Source organism: Geotrypetes seraphini, chromosome 6 (assembly GCF_902459505.1).
Source record: "Geotrypetes seraphini chromosome 6, aGeoSer1.1, whole genome shotgun sequence".
Lineage (NCBI taxonomy): Eukaryota > Metazoa > Chordata > Amphibia > Gymnophiona > Dermophiidae > Geotrypetes > Geotrypetes seraphini.
Genome location: NC_047089.1, coordinates 246851128 through 246866099, shown reverse-complemented (window position 1 = coordinate 246866099; position 14972 = coordinate 246851128). Strand labels below are relative to the sequence as shown.

The 14972-nt window shown below is 45.2% G+C and overlaps 1 protein-coding gene across 6 annotated transcripts in view; it reads right to left on the bottom strand.

Annotated features, from left to right (window-relative positions):
* The window catches only part of LOC117363042 (cyclic AMP receptor-like protein A), a 646660-nt gene that overhangs the window by 623650 nt on the left and 8038 nt on the right, over positions 1-14972 (bottom strand). The window contains exons 1-2 of one of the 6 annotated variants that reach the window (XM_033950235.1): positions 8244-8835; positions 4964-5121 (exon numbers count right to left, since the gene is read on the bottom strand). The exons of 4 other annotated variants lie outside the window; for them this stretch is intronic. The gene's annotated coding sequence lies outside the window, so the exon portion shown is untranslated. Of the gene's footprint in view, positions 1-4963; positions 5122-8243; positions 8836-14972 lie in introns of those variants that run through there. One more of the 6 variants, XM_033950234.1, reaches the window with a different exon arrangement.

Here is a 14972-nt window from a genome sequence, read left to right as displayed (position 1 = left end):
CATGCCTGCATTTCAGATAGAGAGTTGCGCGGGGACAGTCCCATCCATCCCCGCCCATCCCGCCAGGATCCTCTCCGTCCCCGCCCATCCCCGCCAGAATTTTCTCCATCCCCACCTGTCCCCGCCAGGATCCTCTCCGTCCCCACCCGTCCCCGCAAGGAATTACCTCCATCCCCGCCCATCCCCATAAAAGCAGCAATTACTTCTGACAGGATCATCAATTCCACAGTTTCTTTTGTGTTTGCGCTGCTGTTTTCCTTGTGGAATCTCTTTGGTGAAACCCTTTTTTTGTTTTCTGTTCAGGTAATTAACTTATAAACCCCCTCTTTTACTAAGGCTGACATGTCGATTATATTATACGGATGAACCCTGCTTCCAAAGCCATCCATCCCCGTGGGAGTCCAGTTGGCTAGAGGAGGGTCCCCATGATAAATTGGTGTGATTCTGTGGAGTGATGGAAGCCGCTTTGATTGCATCCAATTCCTGCTTAAGTTTATGGCGTTCCTCCTTAATACTAGAAAGCTGAAAATAGATGGGGCAAGTCCTAAGTCTCAGATGGTGTGCCTCTGGAACTAAAGCACCACAATGATTGCACTAAATAAAAGTCATCCTGATTGGTTGGTATGGGAATTAACTGAGATGTTTTCTTGATTACTGGGTTGTCTATAGCAAACCCAGGGGTGAGTGGGACTTAAGTTCTTAATTCAGCAGAGAACCAAGCAGATGAGAACCAAACTTCCCAAAAAGTAAGGAAAAGAGGGAGGGGGGTTTAAACTTTTTTTATTTTTTTTTTTTTTTACTAGCTGAAAGTAGAGTAGAAGCTTGAAGGAAATGGAAAATATTAGATTCTATGCTCAAAGCAAAATAGGGATATACAATTCAGGATCTCAAAAGAAGGCCTGGCCAAGAGAGGAGCATGGGCTCTTTCATGGGCATTCCTAAAAGTTAGGTGCACCATTACAGAAAAGTCTGATCTGAATACAACTTAGGCGCAGGTATTTAGGCTTGGTTTTCATTGACATATTGTTTGCGTTAGTCATCGTAGATAGGCCTAACTCCAGAAGCAGTTTATAGAATCGCACTAAGTGCCATCCTTTTCAGCACTTATTTTTTTAGGCATCATATATAGAATTCGGCCCTTAATGTTAAGTGACGTGAACTTGTATCTAGAGTCAAACAATAAGCAAGTAGATTATTTTATGTCTTCACACAAGCAGCTTGGCCTTTACATGTCTTGTAAATTCTGATCCTACACAACAAATGGGTCATTTATTGGATACAATTATGCCCACTATGTATGATTTTTAATCAGGAATTGATTAATGATTGCCTACACCACTTCTAATTTGGTTAGACTATCATTCGTTAAGTTTAATTAAATAATTCTAGAGGTTATGGGCCTTTAGGGTACAAAAAATGAAGAGAATCTGACTAGAGGCAAAATCAATGGAATGAAATTTTATGGATGCAATGGAACCTAAATTTGAAGATTCACTATTGAATAATGTAGAATCAATAGTCAAGTATTGGGATTTGATATTTAAAGTTAAATTAGATAAGATTACTGTTTTAAAGTGGTTAAGGCAGCCAAGAAAAAATGGATTTCCAGGGCATTCTACTACATTAAGGAAAAAGGGCTATAGAAGACTGGATAATCAGTTGAGGACATCAGGATAGTTGAGTCAAACAGGGCTGGAAGACCCATATTTATTTTATTTATTTACAAATTGTTTATATACTGTAATATGGCCTGAATAAGGTTTCAAAGTGGTTAACGATTAAAATGAAAGAGAAGGAGATACAAAGTTAAGGAAAGGCAGAGGGAAAAAAAGAGACCAGGTTTTAGTAGCACCAACTTCAAATCTCTACATAAGACTCATCTTTTTTCAATCTGCTCTCTGCTCTATTTAGGTTTCTGCTAGGTACTTGTGACCTGGATTGGCTACTATTGGAAGCAGGATACTGGGATAAATGGACCATTGGTCTGAACCAGTATGGCTACTCTTACGTTCTTATAAACTAGTCTTATAGCCCGTTACATTAACGGGTGCTAGAATATATGTGTGTGTGTGTCTGTCTTTATTTCTTTCTCTCTCTCTCCTTAGCCGCTTTCTTTCTTTTCTATCTGTCTTTCTTTTTCCTTGGCTGTCCATCACCACCCCTTGCCTGCTCCCCCTGTCCATTCTCCCTTCCTTTTACCTCCCCTGTGTCCACCACCACCCCTTCATTGCTCTCCTTATGCAGCAGCAAGCCCTTCTCCCTTTGTTTTACCCCCCCCCTGTCCAAGCAGCACCTCTTTCCTTCTCCCCCTGTCCAACATTAGGCCTCTGTTCCTTTTTCTTTCACCCCCCCCTGTCCATCAGCACCTCTTTCCTTCTCCCCCTGTCCAGCAGTAGGCGTCCCTTCCTTTTTCTCCCCCCATTCCTCCTTCTTAGCCCTATGATACACTTACCTTGCTCTGCCCCTGATCATGAGGTCCCGACAGCTGCCCAGTTGCACCCATTGGAAAAGTTCCCTCTGCCGCATCCTGCACCCCTCCCGACGCAACTCCGCTGTCTTTCTTTCTGTCTGTCTCTGTCTCTGGCCCCTTTTGTCTGTCTTTCTGTGTATCTCCCTGCCCCTGTGACTTTCTTCTTTTCTTTCTGTCTCCCTTCCTCTCTCTGTCTGTCTGTCCAAAGCAGCTTTCCCTCCCCCTCCATTTCCCACCCCCCCACACCAGTTCCCTGTGCAGCAGCATTAGCATTTCCTCTACCCCCCTTTCCCTTCTCGCGCGGTCCCGACTACACATGGTGATTCAACTACACCCGGCTCTTAAACTGACCCGAGTCCTTTGCCGCCCCCCCCCCCTTCCCTTCCTTTTCCATGGGCCCGACTACACATGGCGATTTAAGCAGCGTGTGCAGCAGTCTTCACACACTGCTTCGGGTCCTTCTACTGCCATGATTTACTCTGGCACGTCCCTGATGACATCATCAGAGATGCTGCAGAGCAAATCAGGGCAGTAGAAGGGCGCGAAGCAGCGTGTGAAGACTGCTGCACATGCTGCTTGAATCGCCTGCTAGGTAGTCGGGCCCGCGGGAAGGGAAGGGGGGGCGGCAAAGGACTCGGGTCAGTTTAAGAGCCAGGGCGGAAAGTTGCTGGGCTCCTTGGTGGGAGCGCTGAGCAGCCGCGATACCTCTCCTCCGAGACACACACCCCCACCCCCCCACCCCCCCACCCCGCTGGAGGAACGGAGATCGGCTGCTGGCTGCGATCCCGGCGTGTGGAGGCATTGGCAGCTGGTTATGTAAACGCGCATGCGCACTCCTACCTAAGGTGCCCTACATCTCACGGAAAACGGACGCACGCAGGTGGGAGTGCGCATGTGTGGCTTACTGTTTTATTATATTAGATATGCTGTTTCTGATCTAAGTGATAGTAGAAAAGAATTTCAAAGTTTTAGACCAATATTCCATGGTGCAACCTCATCTGGAGTTTTGCGTTCAATTCTGGTCTCCTTATCTCAAGAAAGATATAGCGGCACTAGAAAAGGTTCAAAGAAGAGCGACCAAGATGGTAAAGGGGATGGAACTCCTCTCGTATGAGGAAAGACTAAAACGGTTAGGGCACTTCAGCTTGGAAAAGAGACGGCTGAGGGGGAGATATGATTGAAGTCTACAAAATCCCGAGTGTAGTAGAACGGAAACGTGTAGATCGATTTTTCACTCCATCAAAAATTACAAAGACTAGGGGACACTCGAAGTCAACAGGGAAATACTTTTATGTTCAATTGTTTTTTTATTGTTTCAACTATAATCAAGCAAATACAAGAAGCAGAATCAGCCAGTAAACAACTGTTCAAGCACATCCCCCCCCCTCCCTATCCCTCCCCACCCCAAGAGTCCAATGCTATCATCAAAACTGTGAGTCTGAGTTAAACTTAGAAATTCAAGAGTCTACTTCGGGCATGCGGGGTGAGATCCCGCCAGAAACATTCCCAGGTCTGAGAAAATAGACGACCTGGTCCACGATCCAAGTCTCCTACCAGTCTCCTTTCCAGCGTAGCATGAATTATCATCAGGGATCTCCATTGTGCATAAGAAGGGGGATCACGGGACAGCCAGTTAGTGAGTATAGCTTTCTTCCCCATCAGGAGCACTCTGGTTACAAAAGCTGACATTCCCTTGGGCTGAGGCGTGGCTATATTGTAATATTGGGAAAAACTTTTAAAACCAATAGGAGGAAATTTTTTTCACTCAGAGGATAGTTAAGCTCTGTTTTACCATGAAAATTTATTGAGTTTTCAAAAAGTTACATGAAACAAAGAACAACAACAGAACATCAATGAGCGTCATAGTACATCAGTGCAGATATCAATATCATTAACATAGTTAAGCTTTGGAATGTGTTGCCAGAGGATGTGGTAAGAGTGGATAGCGTAGCTGGTTTTAAGAAAGGTTTGGATATGTTCCTGGAGGGAAAGTCCATAGTCTATTATTGAGAAAGACACGGGGGAAGCCACTGCTTGCCCTGTATTGGTAGCATTGAATATTGCTACACCTTGGGTTTTGGCCAGGTACAAGGTACCTGGATTGACCACAATGAGAATGAGCTACTGGGCTTGATGTACCATTGGTATGACCCAGTAAGGCCATTCTTATGTTCTTCTGGAGCTGGGGCTCTAACCACTGCACCACACACTTCTCATATATCTCTTGGTGCAATTCCGATATCATTTTTGTTGCCTTCCTCTGAACCACTTCAAATCTATTACAACCTTAGCAAGATATGGCCTCCAAAACTGAAGACACTATTCCAAGTGCGGCCTTAGCAAAGATTTGTACAGGCGCATTAACACCTCACTTTTTCAGCTGGCAATTCTTCTGTCTATCCAGCCCAGCATCCTTCTGGCTAAGGCCTTGAGATCCTTTGACATTATTACATCAAGAGTCCCTCTCCCAGTCCAAGCATATCAACTTCTCACTTGCTAGCATATACAGCTCCTTTGGATTTTTACTCCCCACATCTTCGTATTAAAATTTAACTGCCAGACATCAGGCCATTCTTCTAACTTTCAAGGATATCTTCTCATATTTTCTATTCCATCCAGCATGTCCATTCTGTTGCAAATCTTTGTGTCATCTGCAAAAAAGACACAGGTTCATTCTAACCCTTCAGAAATAAGTTCAGAGGGAGACCAGCAGAGAGAATTATAATAATTGAGATGTAACGACAAGAGCTAGAATGAGTGGGTGAAGAAGCGATGTATGAAGGAGAGGATGAAGCCCACAAAAGCAGTAACGTGCAAAAATGAAGAGTGGATAATAGAGTTTATTTGGGACGTTAAAGCAAGCTTTGAATCAAAGAGAACACCTAGAATTTCAATTGGAGAATGACACAGGGACCACTTTGCTCCGTCACCATGGGATCTATCTCCATCCCGTACTGTCTCTGCAAGTTCTGTCCCTGTCCCCTTCCTGCAAGCTCTGCCCTCATCTGCACAAGCCTCCAACACTTTAAATCATAAGGAAAAGAAGGTTGGAACTGAGCCAGGAAGAGATATGAGCGAGACAGTCATTAAGGAGAGCAATGGAGGAGAAATTGAAGACATGACATAAATTTGTATATCTGCATAACAAAAAAGATGTGCAAGAATGATGCTCAAGCAAGGGAAATGTTAAAGGGGACAGAGGCAAGAGTTACCAGATTTAGGGTTACCATATTTGTGAAGTTAAAAAAAATAAAAGGACACAAGACCCCGCCCATCCCTGGCCACATCTCCTACTAGTCTCGCACCTACCTTGCCCTCCTTTTACCAATCTCATCACTGCCCCCCTCCACACACACACACACCTTTCACCCATTTCCTGTACCCTTTTAGGATATGACAATGCTATTTTAAGCATTTTGCACTCTGCCCTCATCAAAAGAATATCTGAAACAAAATTAAGTAAATCAAGCTCCATTCCCTTTCTCTCTTTCCCTCCCTCCAGCCCTCCACCTGCAGGTGCTTCTCTCTCTCTCCACCCCCCCCCCCTTTGGTTCATCTCCCTCTCTCTCCACAAACCCCCTCCCCAACAAGTTCTTCTCTCTCTCCCCCCCTCCTTCCCTCTAACCTTCCCCTATGGGTGCTTTTCTCTTTTTCTCTCTCCATAGCCCCCCTTCCCCGCAGATTCTTCTTTCTCTCTCCCTCCCTCCACAGCATGGTGCATCTGTCTATTCCCTGTCCCCACCTACCTCCTCAACTAAATTGAATCTTCAGGCTGGCCAGCAGCAGCAGCAGCAAGTTGAGTCTGATGCCTTCGGTTTGCCCCAGGAGCCAGCTCTCTGGAACGACTTCCAGTTCCCCGGTGAGAAAGGAAGAGTGAGTGGTCAACAAAATCAAAAGCCAAGAATAGATCTTTAGCTGCTGGAAGCCCACTTACAAGGGGTTCAGAAGAAGGGAATGGGGACCCATACCCCTTGTAGCAAAGGCCCCATAAGGACCAAGCCAAGAGCCTTACCAAGTTATCTCCCATGGGCGATGACCACGTCACACCGTTATTTATCAAGGCCCACTGGCTTCCCATAGAACACAGGATAGCATACAAAATCCTTCTGTTAACGTTTAAAATCCGTTCTTCCAATACCCCTGATTTCTTGAACAGAGTACTGATTCCTCACGATCCCCAAAGAACCCTCCATTCCATTTCCTAAAACCTTCTTGCTGTACTTCCCCTGAGACATATTAATACAACGTGACCATACATTTTTTCAATTACCGCTCCCACTTTGTGGAACGCTGCTCCAAAGTATTTAAGAGAAGGCACGACTATTTTAGATTTCAAGCCTAATCTCAAAACCTATCTATTCAAGGACGCTTTTAAGTTTAACTGTCCTGTTAAGGACGTGGGGGGGAGGGATTCTCTCTCTGAACATGATTGATTCATGTGATATCTGCTCCCTTCCTATTGTCCGTTCCACTTGTTCTTTCTCTTTAAATAATGTAGTTCTTCCGCCTCCCTTCTGTACCAGTTTGTCAGTCTTGCATTGTTAAGTCTTTGTACGATATACTTTTGTTGTACTCTGTATTTTTTAAACACTTGTATTTTAATATGATATGTACACCGCCTTGAAGTCTGATTTGGCGGTATAATAAGATTTTAATAAACTTGAAACTTGACTGCGGAGCTCTACCAGGTCTGGTCCGTGAACTGGAACCTGGGAGCAAGGCCATTAGTCTCTACCAAGTGTTGCAACTGTAGCCTGCATGGCTTGGAGATAGGCCAGGGACCAGGTTCCCCAGCCCACACAACCAGTGAAGGCCAAGATAACAGATGGTTTACTTCCTTGGACACTCAATATCACTTCTGGGCAGTAAGAAAAGCAAGTACTAGAATTGGGACATTGTCATGGATCCCTCATCTAGCAAAATAAGCTTAAATCAAGTTAATCTGAACTAGACTCTTGTCCTCAAAAGCTCAAGCCTCAAACTGGTTAAACTGTAAGGTACCGCCAACCTCATCATTCATGTCAGAGGTAAGAGGGGAGAAGGCTACAATAATGAAGAAAGTCTGCCTACTACTTGCGGAACTTATGAAAACGAAGAACTTAGCAGGACACCATGCTTGAATGAACTAGGACGTTTGGCATAAGCTGTAGAGAACATGAAAGCAAAACCATAGAGGGATTTGATGAACAGCTTGAAAAGAAACGTATTGTGATTTCTTTTAACTACCTACAGAATAAAAATTAATAGATCATAATTTACAAGTATGATACAATATTAAATAATAAGAACATATTAAAACTCATGGCCTGATTTCTTATCTCATCTTCATAGTCTCTATAATTCTATAGGCCATACTATAACTCTCAGTGATACTCTTTAGTGGTCTTATATTCTCATAATCTCATGAGATCATTAATGATCTGTACACACAGCTGATCAGTTTGTTAGTTGGGTTATGTTTTGTTATGTTATTTCTTTACTTTCTGTATTTGAAGCTTTATCATTGACCGATTGTATATACAATGTGCTGGATTATATTATAGCTACGTGGTCACTGTCTGTTATATTCTGTAACAAAAATATTAATAAAAATGATTAAACTAAAACTCTGCAGAACTATGCAGGTCACATTGGTTGAAACCTTAGTGATAATTCCATTCCTCCCCACTCACCACGTGACCTTGGGCAAATGACCTAAAGCAGTAATACCTCACTCAGCTGCTTCCACCTCTGTCAGAAAACAATCGGTAGCACAGTGCAAAACTGCCATTACCTTTGCTATAAAAAGCAAATATCCAGATATGGGGAAGAGTCAACAAAAGTGCATTTCAAAGTGAGAAGTCACTGTTCCTGTGGCCTTAGAATAAGCAAGGAATATCAACATCCCAAAACAATTCAATCCTCCTGCCTTCGACACTGTAGATTGCTTTTTCATGGTCTTCACTCAGCCTCTTTTCATCTTCCTCCTCTGCAAATGCACAAGTTCACCGATACTATAAAACAATTAGGCTCTCCTCCTACCAATAGAAAGGACTCCATTTATCATACAGCCTTCAGCTCAGCTGCCTGAAAAGCCTCATTTTACACTGGCAGGCTGAGCAGGGCAATGGATAAATTAGCCCACATATGACTGCATGCTGAATTAGGCTGCTTTCAGAGCCTTTCAGGCTGATCTGACAACTTGTCTTGCTGAGTTCCCAGCTGAGAGAGACAGTCTGCAGGCAAAATGCATACAACCAACTCAAACACCAAGAAGGCATTAGGAGGAAAAAATGCAGATGAAAACTAAATATTAGATGTGCTGTATATCAAGAGCAATGCTGGGCAGTAGAGTTAATTAAATGGATATTAAGAGAAAATGTTGACTGGCTCTGAATAACTTGGCTGCAGGAGCTCAACTGCCCACTCAAAAGGAAGTGCAAGCTTCAGAAGGATTTTAACACTTCAGTGGACCGGTGACTAGTGACAAAAGCAGAACCAGAATAAGACTGAAGGTCATAGAAACATAGAAATAGACGGCAGATAAGGGCCACGGCCCATCTAGTCTGCCCAGCCCAATGACCCTCCCCTACCTTTCTCTGCGAATAGATCCCACGTGTCTATCCCATTTGGCCTTAAAATCAGGCACGCTGCTGGCCTCAATCACCTGAAGTGGAAGACTATTCCAGCGATCAACCACCCTTTCAGTGAAGAAGAATTTCCTGGCGTCCCCGTGCAGTTTCCCGCCCCTGATTTTCCACGGATGCCCCCTTGTTGCCGCGGGACCCTTGAAAAAGAAGATATCTTCCTCCACCTCGAAGCGGCCCGTGAGATACTTGAATGTCTCGATCATGTCACCCCTCTCTCTGTGTTCCTCGAGTGAGTATAGCTGCAACTTATCCAGCCTTTCCTCGTACGGGAGATCCTTGAGTCCCGAGACCATCCGGGTGGCCATTCTCTGGACCGACTGCAGTCTCAGCACATCCTTACGGTAATGTGGCCTCCAGAATAGCACACAGTATTCCAGGTGGGGCCTCACCATGGATCTATACAATGGCATAATGACTTCAGGCTTACGGCTGACGAAACTCCTGCGTATGCGACCTATGATTTGCCTTGCCTTGGATGAAGCTTGCTCCACTTGATTGGCAGTCTTCATGTTCTCACTGACGATCACCCCTAGGTCACGTTCTGCTTCAGTTCTTGTTAGGATCTCGCCATTAAGGGTGTAAGTTAGAGAATGACACGGGGAGCGATCCCCGCAGCGAACCGCTGCGTGGCTGCGGTTTGGCTGCGGGTTATGGTGACCTCATTAGCAAATCGCCGCAGACGCGGGGACAAATCCTTTCACCGACCGCAAAAACGGTGAATAGATTTGTCCCCGCAGGCCAATGTCCCCCCTTCTAGGAACCGCTATTTACCTGTGTTTTCACCGTGCTCCTCATTTATCAGATCAACCCTTCCTGCCAATAGAACCCGCCCCCCCCCCCCCGACGATCGCCCTCACTGGTAGGAGGGTGCCCAACCCCTCCTACCGGCACCCCCAACGGCCCCCTATATCGCCAATAGGAGGGTGCCCAACCCCTCCTGCCGGTCCCTCCCCCAACAAACCCCGCCATCCCGAAACACCACCCTTAGTCTTACTTTCCAAGTTGGACCGGACAGCTCCTCGCTCGTCTGGCCAGCAGGCCTGCCTCTGTCCAAATGAGGCGGGCCCGCCCCTCCCCTGCCTAACCCACAGGATCCTAGGGCCTGATTGGCCCAAGCACCTAAGGCCCCTCCTATAGCGGGAGTGGCTTTAGGTGCCTAGACCAATCAGGCCCTAGGATCCTGTGGGTTGGGCAGGGTAGGGGCGGGCCCGCCTCATTTGGACGGAGGCAAGCCTGCTGGCCATACGTGTGAGGAGCCGTCCGGTCCAACTTGGAAAGTAAGACTAAGGGGGTTCCGGGGTGGGAGGGTTCGTTGGGGGGGGTCCAGCAGGAGGGGTTGGGTACCCTCCTGCCGGCGATCTTAGGGGAGGCCATTGGGAGGACCGGCAGGAGGGGTTGGGTACCCTTCTGCTGCGATTGTCGGGGGGGCCGTTGGGGGGGTCTACAGGAGGGGTTGGGTGCCCTCCTGCCGTGATCGCTGGGGGGAGGGGAGACTTGCAGCCGTAGCCGCGGTCACTATGCTAATCACGGCAGGGAGATCTTTGCCGCGATTAGGTACAGCGGCCGCGTCTACTTACCATATAGGCTAACATTGTAAGCATTTAAAGTACATGTCGTGTTTGTTTTTGCATTGCTAGCCCCAGGGGTGGTGGAAGATTAGTGATTGAAAAACTGTATGAAAAAATAACTATTTTAAATTTAGTGATCAAAATGTGTCAGTTTTGAGAATTTATATTAATTAATTTTTTCTCTGCGTGTTTTGTTTTTGTATAGTTATTAACTAATATTTAACTAAGTTTTAAAGTTTTAAAGTTTTAAAGAATGTTTCCTTTATACGTAAATAAAGAAAAGTGAATGGGATTGCAGTGGCGGTGACGGGGCGGTGAATGGGGTGGCAGTGGCGGTGACGGGGCGGTGAAGAGGATGGTGAGACGGGGACGGGGCGGTGACGGGGATGGTGAGACGGGGACGGGGCGGTGACGGGGACCAATTTTTTCACCGTGTCATTCTCTAGTGTAAGTCTTGCATGGATTATGGCTGCCCAGGTGCATGACTTTGCATTTTTTGGCATTGAAGCTGAGTTGCCAGGACCTAGACCAGCGCTCCAGTAGGAGTAGGTCGTGCATCATGTTGTCGGACATTGAATTTATGTCTGTTGTGCTTTTGCCCACTACATTGCTTAGTTTGGCGTCATACTTATCAAGATCTTAAAGAGTAAAACAAATTTTATGGTACTTATCTTAAAACACTATCTTAATAATGGCTTATGGACTTTTTTTTTCTTTCAGGAAATTATCCAAACCTTTTTTTAAACCCTACTAAGCTAACTTCTTACACCACATTTTCTGGCAACTAATTCCACAGTTTAATTACTTGTTGAGTGAAGAAATATTTTCTCTGCTTTGTTGTAAATCTATTACTTAGTAGCTTTATTGTATGCCCTCTAAACTAGTATTTTTGGGAGGTTGGGGTAATAGTGTATTTTGTACACATTATTGAGATCTCTGTTGTTTGTTTTTGTATTGTTTGCTGGCACTTTATTGAAAACTTTAATAAAAATATTTACACATAGCCTAGTATTTTTGGAAAGAGTAAACAAACAATTCACGTTTACCCATTCCACTCCAATATGTTGCGCTATAACAGATGTAAATCAAGAATAAATATAAACATAGATCACCAATACCTCCTTTTGTTCAGTGGTATTAAAGCAATTTACAATAATAATTATTTTTTTTTAAAGACATATATATATATATATGGCACTGTAATCAGCTAAGTCATGACATACCCTCTCTTTTATTATTATTATTATTATTATTATTAGGTTCTTATATCCCGCCATACCCAAAGAGTTCTAGGCGGTTCACATCCGTTACATTAGGATCCGGTCTGAACACGGATTTACAAAAATTTTGTTGGAATTGCAGGTAGCGCGGAAGGAGGCAAAGTAGTTTTAGCACAGGTTTATCATAGTTGGGTTAGGAGATAAAAAGGAGGGAGTGGGAAACCAGAAGAGGGGGGGAGAGGGAGGTGGGGGTGGGGGGGGGGTTGGAGTGTATGCGGGGAGTAAGGACTAAGGGTCTTGTTCGCGGAAGAGGTGTGTTTTGAGAAGTTTTCTGAAGTCTAGGTAGGTCGGGGCCTCTAGCATCATTTGGGCTAGCCAAGGGTTCAGCTTGGCCGCCTGGAAGGCGAAGGTTTTGTCGATGAATCTTTTGAGCTGGCATGATTTTATGGAGGGGAAGGTAAACAACTGGATTCTGCGGGATTTCTTGTTGATGCAATACATATTGAAATGTGGGGAGAGGTATTTTGGTGAGAGACCAAATACTGTCTTGTAACAGATGCAGGCGAACTTGAAGAGGACTCGGGATTCGAAGGGTAGCCAGTGCAGTTGGTGGTAGAAGGGGGTGATGTGTTCCCATTTGTTCAGGCCGAAAATGAGGCGGACAGCTGTATTTTGAATCAGTTTTACAAAGCCACACTAGCGTTTTTAGCGTCAGCTGGGACGGTAACAACTCGGACGCTCATAGAAATTCTATGAGCATTGGAGCTGTTACCATGGTGGCCTGCGCTAAAAAAACATGGCTTTGTAAAGGAGGGGGATAGTTTGTCAATATAAGGCCTCATCTATCCTAACATGAGCTGCCTTCTTTCCCCCTCATTCTAAATAGGCCATGCGCAAATAGGCTTAGTTATAGAATAGCACCAAATATGTGCATAACTTGCCCATTTTACAAAACCGTGCAAAACATTTTTGATGCCAGCCGGCACGCTGAATGCTCTACACTGCTCTGACAGTCAGAGTGAGAGGCACCTCTCCTCCATCACTAACCCCTACCGGGATAGAAATAGGCTCAGGGCCTCGGCGCATGCGCAGATGTCGATGTGATGATGTCACACGCATCGCGTCAATGTCCGCGCACTCCAGCCATGGCACCGAGTTTAACGTGCCGCGGCGTCAAAACGTTTGCGGGATACTGCTGTAGGCTGTGTGCATAAGTGCCAGCGAGGACGGCAACAGCAAGCGAAAGGGGGCCAACTCCCTGAGGCAGTGACTACGAAACATGGACCATGTCGGTTGATGGTCCCTTGACAACTGACAAGAAGAACAAAAGATAAGTTATATTTCGGGGGGGGGGGGGGAAAACGCACACAAGTAAGAAACAAAGAATGAAATTTTATCTGACAGTTATGATAATAAAAATATAGTAGCTCAATGAAGAATGAGGTGAGTCACAAGCCAATGAGAGTCTGCTCATTTGAAACATAGTAACATAGTACATGACGGCAGATAAAGACCCGAATGGTCCAATCAGTCCACCCAACCTGATTCAATTTAAATTTTTAAATTTTTCTTCTTAGCTATTTCTGGGCAAGAATCCAAAGCTTTACCCTGTACTGTGCTTGGGTTCCAACTGCCAAAATCTCTGTCAAAACCTACTCCAGCCCATCTACACCCTCCCAGCCATTGAAGCCCTCCCAGCCCATCCTCCATCAAATGGCCATATACAGACACAGACAGTGCAAGTCTGCCCAGTACACAAATCCCATTAGAAGCCTATGAGGCTTTGATATAATTTTCTTTAGCATTGGGACATTGATGTAGCATTTAGATGGGTGCATTTACACCAAATATAGAGTAGTGGCTTCATCACAGGTGGGTTCAAGAGGCCCTAAAACACCTCAGTGGTGACGCCTCATTCCCCTCTCTGTCTCTTCTCTATTCACAGCCCTGCATCTGTTTCTGAGTCCCACCCCCAGGTCTATCTCATAGGAATCGCTGCCGGCAATATCTTTAGTCAACCTGCACCAGCAATGCAAGCTTCCCTCTACCAGATCCCTGCCCATGAAGAAACAGGAAGTAACGTCATCGAGAGCAGGGATGCGATAGCGAGAAGCCTGCAGAGCCAGAGCAGTTGCCTATAGAAACTGCTACCGGCAGCATCTCTGAGGTACACCCAGGGGGATCCTTAGAAAGAGGCAGATCGATTGACAGGGCACAGGACCCTAGAGGAGCACACGCCAATTTGGAGCAGAGGAGATGGAAGGGAAGAGAGGGAGGAGGGAGTGATGGATGCAGGGGCTGAAGGGAAGATTAAAAAAAACAACAAAAAAACCTGCATGTAAGTATGGGGGTGAGGGGGAAAAAGGCCTACTCAGGTTAAATGTGGGTCCACCCAAAATGGCAGATTTGGCTATACCCATGCTATAAAGATGGTGAAGTAAGTGCCTAAATGTCATTGTCAACTTGTAGAATACTAGTGTAACAGAATCTGCTGTCCAGATTACTAGCCAGCTCCCTTTGTAGAATTGCCTTTTTTGTCTTTAAAACAAAGAGAAAATAGGAGAGAGCTGGGAAATACCCAAACAGCAGCTATTTTAAAGGGTAGGGAAATATTCTGGGGCAATTGATCCTTTCTAAAGTTCTACAGCCTTTATTTACCTTTTCTTTTAAATGCAAAAGGGGATCACCTTTACGTGGAAATTTCACGGAAATTTTCATCTGTGGTAACAGTCACACCATTTGACAATTTGAGGAGTTTTATAACAATATTATTGGGGGGGGGGAATGTTAAATAGTTAATGCAGATATCAGCACCACCAGAATTTGTGCTGGGTCCGCTAACTTTGTCAGCTCATGTGGCATGACCTATGTGCAATTTTATTGTCCTATCAGGTGGGCTTCTGTGCTCTATATGACGACACTGTGAACCTACACACCATGCACAGAATAGCTGGGTGGAGGTTAAACCCAGAGAACCAACTGATCGGAAATCAAAAGCATCTCCAGGTTCCTGTCCCTGTTTGATAAAACACAAAGCTATTTGTCTACTGCTCTTTCAGTAGAAAATGTTGCTCCACAGGGCAGG